Source organism: Protopterus annectens, chromosome 8.part0 (assembly GCF_019279795.1).
Source record: "Protopterus annectens isolate FY-2018-M chromosome 8.part0, PAN1.0, whole genome shotgun sequence".
In the NCBI taxonomy this organism is placed as follows: domain Eukaryota; kingdom Metazoa; phylum Chordata; order Ceratodontiformes; family Protopteridae; genus Protopterus; species Protopterus annectens.
In genome coordinates this window covers 877,547,066-877,557,065 of record NC_056741.1, presented here as the reverse complement: position 1 = coordinate 877,557,065, position 10,000 = coordinate 877,547,066, and positions in this window count along the sequence as shown.

Sequence of the window (10,000 nt, the reverse complement as noted above, 5' to 3'; positions counted from 1 at the left end):
TCACCTGAAATGTTTGATTTTCAGAGCAAGAAAATATAGGAATGCAGAATAAGATATGAAATAGACTGTATGCTAAAACTAATGTAAATGATAAACAGATGAAGGACAATGAATCAAAATATGTCTGAATACAGCAGATGAGAGAGAAAACATCAACAACATACTCAAGTATTATGGAGAGCAGTACCCACCGAAAGGTCTCTGTACAAAGTAAAAGAGAAAAATCAAGTATTTCCGAAAAGAAATGACTGTCCACAGCATAACAGCATCTTATCTCTTTGTTTATTCAATAGGAAAGATGTATGATGGCCAAAGAAATGCAAGTAGGCAGAACAAATGGTCATACATAAAAAACATGCCAGAAGTTAATAGGTTCATAGATTAGTATTAGACTAACTACGCTTGTGGGCCATTTTAAGCCTAGCCAATCACCCCACGTGAGAATTAAACCCTGTACATTGTGTCTTTAAGGTAGACACCTTGACCATTATGCCAACTTCCCACACTCCCCTCCTCCCATAAAAGTGACCATTTGAAATGACATATCTATGCATGCACAGTGTATGATAGTAAAATAGTGAACACAAGAGTCACGAATGATGGGAGACTCATGTAGCTGTCAAGATTTATAATAAATGCTGAACGTACTAATACTGTGTCTGCAAATAACAAAAGCAAATCACTGAAATCCATCGTAAATGAATTACACAAATAATGAATCAAGTGTTTTACTGTGCTTCCACATGGGGCCTTCACCCCCCCCCCATCAGCCTTGCTTAAATGTACTAATTCCATAACTGCACAATCCACAGAGAAACAGCAAGTATGCCAACAATGAAAATCTCTTCCATACCTATCTGTAGCACTCCACTACATATTACAAGGTATCTGAACTACACAATCTATAGAAAGCAAGCACAAACTTGTGAATAATTTTTAGGGAACAGTAAGCATATTATCAGCTAAACTAGCATGGATGGATTGCCATGGCGGTGCTTCTTGTAGCAAAGGCAAAGGTGGAAGCAGAATGCAAAATATTTTCTTGTATATGAGGGAACAGCATCTTATCTCTTAGGATATTCCATAGGAAAGTCATTTGAAGGGATAGAGATATTTAAAAGGCCACTAGAGTCAGAATCTGAAATAGTATATCTATATCTATATCTATATATCTATATCTATATCTATATCTTGGATCCCCACTCCTTTGTATTTTAGATTTGTTTTAGACTGATTTTTTGATGTGTTTTACTGATGCTTTATGTACTTATTTGAAAATAATCTGCACCTAATTTTGTAGCTGTTCTTCTCAATTCATTAGTCTTTATTGTATTACACTCTTTCATATGAAGTGGTATACTGTAATATTTGAGTAACTTCTAGAGCTTTTCTCCTCGGGCCTCCACTGAAAAATAAATAAATAATATTTATATGTATAGCTATATCTAGCTCTATATATATATATATATATATATATATATATATATATATATATATATATATATATATATATATATATACTGTATATCTATACCAAGGCTTTCTACAAAATCCAAACCTACAAGAAGCACAATAACTACTTATTGGTATTTTTATTTTTTCTTAATCCTGAATGCCCCCATGGGACAAACATGCTGACATAATCTTGTTTTCGTGGAAAATCTTTTCTTGCCCATATTGAACTGTGAGGGTACACAGTTGATGAGATTACAATGCTCTGTTCTGTGTTGTCAGATCTCACTCCCATTCATCTAGAATGGAAGTAGTGAGAGATGCTGTCAAGTATGAAAATCCTCAATAAAAATGTCAGCGAGTTCTTTACATTAACTCTTACATATGTATTTCCTATGTATGTTCCACCATCTAGGAAGACTTCCTAAAAAAGGGTACAGAAATAAATGAGGTAACTTAGCCTTTTTTAAAAAGTAGCAATTTGTAAGTTTCAGGCCCTGTTTTCCTTATCTGAGTCAGCCAAAGTTTTATATTTATTGGCTGACAAAGCTAAGTTAATTAATAAAGTTGCTCTCAGTGTTTATAAAATTTAGTCACCTTCAGGAAATGAAAGGTTTAACACATTTTTGAGCCCAGGAAAGGTGAATGTGAAAGGAACGTGAATACTGTGGGAAGAAATAGCCAGGGAAATTGTTATGGCTAGGCTTGTATTGGCCCTAGGGCCAATAGACTAGTACCAACCTATGAACCTATAATAATGCAGCTTTATGAGCTAAATAAGAGTCAAAGATCTGTAAATTATGAGTCTGAGTAGGTTTATGACCTCAGTGGGTGTGAAATAACAAAAAAGAGCTGTGAGTACCTTGCTGTGTCTGCTTTCCTTAGCAAAATGCTTTCAGATGTGATGGGCATTGTGATGCAACAGCAAGGAAGCACATTTCTAATGAAAGTATCATAAGATTTCTTTCAGCCTGTGTATGGTGAGCACAAGGAAGCTAACAAGATTAGAAAAACCCCAGAGTGAGAGAAAATGCTAAGTCATGCTTTTTTTCATATATGAAAGTATCTGTAAAAAAAACAAACTAACGAAGTATGAGAGTCCATTGGGTTCCAACAAAACAACAACAATCCGAGTAATAAGACCGACCAAGACTCAGATAGTTAAAACATAAAATGTAAATTTAATCACATCTATAGTGAAAATACAAAAAAATAAAATGTATAAGCACTTTTGGAAACTTCCTTCATATGATCGTCATTCACAAAAACTGTAACTCCTTAATACATTCTAATAACCAAGCCGATGATAACATTCAGACCACACCTCCTTCATTGCTGATATTATTGGTCAGCAGGCAACATACCCATGATCAAATTACCCAGTCACATCTCAATGTTTAAGTTTACGATCTTTGAGTACAGGCTTCAATGGAAGAAATGTGTTTAAACCTGGAGGTTTATCCGCCTGTAAATCTGCAATCCAGTGAGCTTCAGTAACTTCCATGTAATTACATAGATCGCCACCCCTTTTACTCAGTCTACATATCTGTAACACTTTTTGTTGTGTCTTTCAGCTTTTCCCGGTTAGGGGTCGCCACAGCGGAACTCCGGTCCGCTAATGATTGGAAGTAGATTTTTACGTGCTGGCTTGCTGGGCCTAATGCACAACCTTCAACGAAGGCACGCCCATTCACGCATGTCACCACACAGAAGACGCTCTGTAACACTAGAAAAGAGAAATTGTGTCGGGGATGAACAGACTTATGTTGAAATAGAGCATTTGTATTTTTATTCAATCTGATATCACTTAAATGTTACAAAATATGATATTTTAGTCTTCTATTTGTTTTGCCTACATAAAAACTTATGCAGGCATCAAATTTAGCAAGATATACAACATTTTCTGTACAGCAGTCGGCATAAAGCCTTGGTTGATATTCCTTTCCATTAATACGATGTGTAAAGATATTAGTCTTAGCAATATGCTTGCATGGCTTACAGTGCCATCAGGAAAAAGTCCCAATCCTATTAGAGGGATTCAAAGAACTGGCAGAAGCTGAGACATTTTTAGATAATAAACGTTTGAGATTCAAATTATTCTTATAGCAGAATCTTGGATGTTCACCCACAGTAGGCTTAATGCAGTCATCACTAGAAAATGCCTTCCAGTTCTTCTTAATTATATTACAGATCCCTCCAAAATCACTGCTGTACTTAAATAATACTCTAACTCTTGTGTCTGTTCACTCTGTCATATTCATGTTAGGTGGTACTGCATGCTCAGATCTATCAAACCATGGTTTACCTCTGGTTCCTCTGAGCATTTTAACATTGTTCACAAGTGTCCTTACCATGATATTTGTTATAGCCGCACCAGTAAATTCATCTCAACATCAAAGCCTTTATCTTCCGTACATAGCTTTGAAATCCTCAGGGCTTGCCCCTTCACAATATTAGAAAAAATGTGCCTTGGATGCATGCTGTCATAACTCCGCAACGTGTTCTTCCAGCATTGTTTCCTATATAGTGTGGTCCCCAACTGGCAAGCTTCATTCAGAAACACCTTAACATCCAGGAAGTCAGTTTCTCTTTCAGAATGTTTAACAGTAAACCTCAGAAAGGAGGTTGTACTTTCTAAGTAGGCAATGAATTGTTTCAGTACAGCTACTTCTGCCTTCCAGAGAAGGAAGACATCGTCAACAAATCTTTGATAAAACAAGATATTCTCTCTCCAAGCATTTTCATCAGGAAAAATAAATTGCTCCTCCCAGAGGGCTAGAACCAGATTGGCATATGAGTTAGCGTATGGTGTTCCCATGGCAACACCCAAATATTGCCAATATAGCTGATCCTGAAACATAAAGATGTTTTCAAGCACCAACTGCAACAAAGAACAAATCCTGAAAAAGGTTGGAACATCAAAGACATTATGCCTATTCAAAAAGTCTTTGACCGCTTCAGTTCCAAAAGAGTTAGGAATGACAGTGAATAGACTATTGACTTCCATCATCACAAATAAGTAATTACCCTCAATCAATGCATTGTTCACATAATCACTAAGAGAACACAAAAAATGAGCTGTATCTTTAGGAACAGCAAGGGCTTTAGGCAATGCCAATTTTAATTGTCTCTCTACCCATATATATAGAGGCTCTGTGGACAATTCATTACCAGCTACAATCAGTCTTAATGCTGGATTTTGCTTATCCTTGTGTATTTTTGGTAAGCCATTAATAACATGTATGACTGGGTGTTCAACTATAAGATATTGATGCATTTCAGTTGTTACTAATCCTCTCATGGAAAGATCTTCTAAAGTATTCTTCACACACATGGTTATCTCCTTCACATCAGCCTCTTTAATAATATTATATGTTGAAGTAGAACATAGCATTTCCTTCATTCTAAGAATGTACCAATCACGGTTCAAAATGATGACCGCACCCCCTTTATCAGCTGATCTCACGATTATCTCCTTGCTGTTCATTAGTTGATGTAGAGCTTGTCTTTCATTGAATTTTAAGTTTTAAAAACCTTGTTGATGCAGAGAATTAATAAATTCAGTTAACTCCTTCTCACATAAATTCAGAAAAACATCTACAACAGGATGTGATTTTGTAATGAAAGCACTGGGTTTCCTTAATGCATTATGAATGTTCACACTATCATTACCAAACATGATTTTTAATATCACATTTCTAGCAAATAATTTCAAGTCAAATATAACATCATGCAGTTTGGAGGGAATTGCAGGCACAAAGGTTAAACTCTTCTTTAAAAGCTTAATTTGATCAGCGGTCAAACACACATTTGAGAGATTATATACCAAGCATTGGTCCTCAGAATCTAAGTAGAAACCTTTCTCCACTTCCGCTCTCTGCTGAGAGACCATTGCCTGTTGTTCTTTAGTCTCATTTTGATAGGAAGCAGTAACACTGAAAAAAACGAGGCTGTGCCTTGCAGTTCTTTTGGTATAGCAACTAATATATCATAGTCAGGTGCATGCACATCCACTCGAATGGTAATAGAATTAGAGTTCTTAGCACCTAGTGTTTCAGCTGGTAAGTCTATTAATTCATACGTGTTACATTCCCGCTGAAACTAAATATCTTTATTTGACTTCCATGGATCCTTGATATTATTAGGAGCCATTGTATCACAGCTTTTATTGGGAGCAATTAAATGTACAGCAGTGGATGTACCTTCTGCTCCATCTGTTTCATCCTTTTTATTACCACTTTTGGGCCATACAAAAATATGACCCTGTTTAAAGTCATTGAAGTCCCTAGTAAGTTTCTTGGTCTTAATCATTTGGAGTTTAGTGTCATATCAAGCTAAAGAGCAGAAAAGTTCATCCAGTCTGGACATGTACTGTTCGCTGGTATATAATGTCTCTATGTCATTTTGTAAAGCTCCAACTTTTTTCCAGTAACCGTTTCTCCTGCGGTTCAAAATACTTTATCAGAAGTTGTAAATACCTGAAGCTGGCATTTAAGTTAATTTGCTGCCATTTAGCTAAAAGGTCTGGATAGACTTGCTCTTGTGCAGGCATACAGAGTATACGTAACCCTCCAGGAATGACTTTAAAATGCAAGCAAGCTTCAAAGTGAAATTGCTGCCATTGTAGCCACTTTAATTTATATGTTAAGCTCAAGTTCAGAATAGAGTTTAGTGAACTGTTTGTCATTCATGCTGTTACTCACAGTGTCCACATTCACTTTGACTAAGTTGAGCTTCATTAGAGGATTATATTCCATTTGAGCCATTCTTCTGGTTCGTGTCTTGAAACTTTGGGTGGTCGGTGAAATGGGACGATATTCCAATTCAATGCTGGCAGCATTGATGTCAACCATCCTCCTTCGTACTGGTAAAACAAAACAAATTGTAAAAATAAACCAACTAATGAAGGATGAGAGTCCATTGGAGTCAAACAAAAGAACAACAGTCAGAGTAATAATACCCACCAAGACTCAGATAGTTAAAAACATAAAATGTAAATTTAATCACAACTATAGCAATAATACAAAAAATAAAATGGATAAGCGCTTTTGGAAACTTCCTTCGTCAGATCGTCATTCACAAAAATTGTAACTACTTAATACATTCCAATAGCCAAGCCTATCCTTCATTAGTTGGTTTATATTTACAGTTTGTTTTTTTTTACCAGTATGAAGGAGGATGACTGACATCAATGCTTCCAGCATTGAATTGAAATATTGTCACATTTCACCAGCCACCTGCTGGAGTTTCAAGGCAGGAACTAGAAGAATGGCTCAAATGGAATATAATCCTCTAATGAAGCTCATCTTAGTCCAATTGAATACAGACACTGTGAGTAACAGCATGAATGATGAACTGTTGTGAACTTGAGCTGAACTTATATAAATTAAAGCGGCTGCAATGGCAGTGATTTCACTTTGAAGTTTGCTTGCATTTTAAAGTCATTCCCAGAGGGTTACATATACTCTGTATGCCTGCACAACGTCAAGTCTAACCAGACCTTTTAGCTAAATGGCAGCAAACTAACTTAGATGCTAGCTTCAAGTATTTACAATTTCTGATAGAGTATTTTGAACCACAGGAGAAACAGTTATTGGAAAAAGTTGAAGCTTTACAAAATGGCATAGAGACATTATATACCAGTGAACAGTATGTGTTCAGACTGGATGAACTTTTCTGCTTATTAGCTCAATATGACGCTAAAGTCCAAATGATTAAGACCAAGAAACTTACTAGGGACTTACTTTAAACAGTGTCATATTTTTATATGGCCTAAGAGTGGTAATAAAAAGGATGAAACGGATAGAGCTGAAGGTAAATCCACCACTGTACCTTTAAATGCTCCCAACAAAAGCTGCAATACAATGGCTCCTAATAACATCAAGGATCCATGGAAGTCAAAGAAAGATACTTTGTTTCAGCAGGAATGTAACACGTATGAATTACTAGAGTTTCCAGCTGAAACACACGCTGCTAAGAACTCTAATTCTATTACCATTTGAGCGGATGTGCATGCACCCGACTATGATATATTAGGTGCTAAACCAAAAGAACTGCAAGGTACAGCCTCGTTTTTTTTTCAGTGTTACTGCTTCCTATCAAAATGAGACTAAAGAACAACAGGCAATGGTCTCTCAGCAGAGAGCGGAAGTGGAGAAAGGTTTCTACTTAGATTCTGAGGACCAATGCTTGGTATATAATCTCTCAAATGTGTGTTTGACTGCTGATCAACTTAAGCTTTTAAAGAAGGGTTTAACCTTTGTGACTGCAATTCCCTCCAAACTGCATGATGTTATATGTGACTTGAGATTATTTGCTAGAAATGTGATATTAAAAATCATGTTTGGTAATGATAGTGTGAACACTCATAATGCACTAAGGAAACCCAGTGCTTTCATTCCAACATCACATCCTGTTGTAGATGTTTTTCTGAATTTATGTGAGGAGTTAACTGAATTTATTAACTCTTGGCATCAACAAGGTTTTTATAACTTAAACTTTCATGAAAGATGAGCACTACATCAGCTAATGAACAGCAAGGAGATAATTGTGAGACCACCTGATAAAGGGGGTGCGGTCATCATTTTGAGCCGTGACTGGTACATTCTTAGAATGAAGGAAATGCTATGTTCTACTTCAACATATAATATTATTAAAGAGGCTGATGTGAAGGAGATAACCATGAGTGTGAAGAATACTTTGGAAGATCTCTCTATGAGAATGAGAGGATTAATAGCAACTGAAATGCATCAATATCTTAAGGTTGAACACCCAATCATACCTGGTATTAATGGCTTACCATAAATACACAAGGACAAGCAAAATCCAGCATTAAGACCAATTGTAGCTGGTAATGGCTGGCCCACAGAGCCTCTATCTATATGGGTAGAGAGACAATTAAAATTGGCATTGCCTAAAGCCCCTGCTGTTTTTAAAGATAGAGCTCATTTTGTGATCTTAGTGATTATATGAACAATATATTGATTGAGGGTAATTTTTTATTTGTGACGATGGATGTCAATAGTCTAGTCACTGTCATTCCTAACTCTTTTGGAATTGAAACAGTCAAAGACTTTTTGAATAGGCATAATGTTTTTGATGTTCCACCTGTTTTTAGGATTTGTTCTTTGTTGCAGTTGGTGCTTGAAAACTTTTTACTGATGAAAATGTTTTGAGAGAGAAAATCTTGTTTTATCAAAGATTTGTGGATGATGTCTTCCTTCTCTGGAATGGAGAAATAGCTGAATTGCAACAATTCATTGCCTACTTAGAAAGTACAACCTCCTTACTGAGTTTTACTGTTAAACATTCTGAAAGAGAAATCACTTCCTGGATATTAAGGTGTTTTTGAATGAAACCAGTCAGTTGGAGACCACACTATATAGGAAACAATGCTGGAAGAACACGTTGCTGAGTTATGACAGCATATATCCACGGTACATTTTTTGTAATATTGTGAAGGGACAAGCCCTGAGGATTTCAAGGCTATGTACCAAAGATAAAGGCTTTGATGCTGAGATGAATTTATAAATATCATGTTAAAGACACTGTGAACAATGTTACAATGCTCAGGGGATCCAGAGGTAAACCATGGGCTTGATAGATCTGGGCATGCAGGACCACCTAACATGAATATGATAGAGTGAACAGACACAGGAGTTAGGGTATTACTTACATACAGCAGTGATATTGGGGGGATCTGTTTTATAATTAAGAATTGGAAGGTATTGACTAGTGATGACTGCATTAAGCCTACTGTGGGTGAACATCCGAGATTCTGCTGTAAGAATAATTTGAATCTCAAACGTTTATTATCTAAAAATGTCTCAGCTTCTGCCAGTTCTTTGAATCCCCCTAATAGGATTGGGGCATTTTCTTGTTGGCACTGTAAGCCATGCAAGCATATTGCTAAGACTAATAACTTTAAACATCGTATTACTGGAAAGGAATATCAACCAAGGCTTTATGCTGACTGCTGTACAGAGAATGTTGTGTACCTTGCTAAATGTGATGCCTACACAAGATTTTATGTAGGCAAAAGAAATAGAAGACTAAAAGATCGTATTTTGTAACATTTAATTGACATCACATTGAATAAAAATACAAATGCTCTATTCCAACATAAGTCTGTTCATCCCCAGCACAATTTCTCTTTTCTAGTGTTACAGATATGTAGGCTGAGTAAGAGGGGTGGCGATCTATGTAATTACATGGAAGTTACTGAAGCTCACTGGATTGCAGATTTACAGGCAGATAAACGTTCAGGTTTAAATGCATTTCTTCCATCGAAGCCTGTACTCAAAGATCATAAACTTAAGCATTAAGATGTGACAGGGTAATTTGATCATGGGTATGTTGCCTGCTGACCAATGATATTAGCAATAAAGGAGGTATGGTCTGAATGTTATCATTGGATTGGCTATTGGAATGCATTAAGGAGTTACAGTTTTTGTGAATGACGATCCTATGAAGGAAGTTTCCAAAAGTGCTTATACATTTTATTTTTTGCATTTTTGCTATAGATGTGATTAAATTTACATTTTATGTT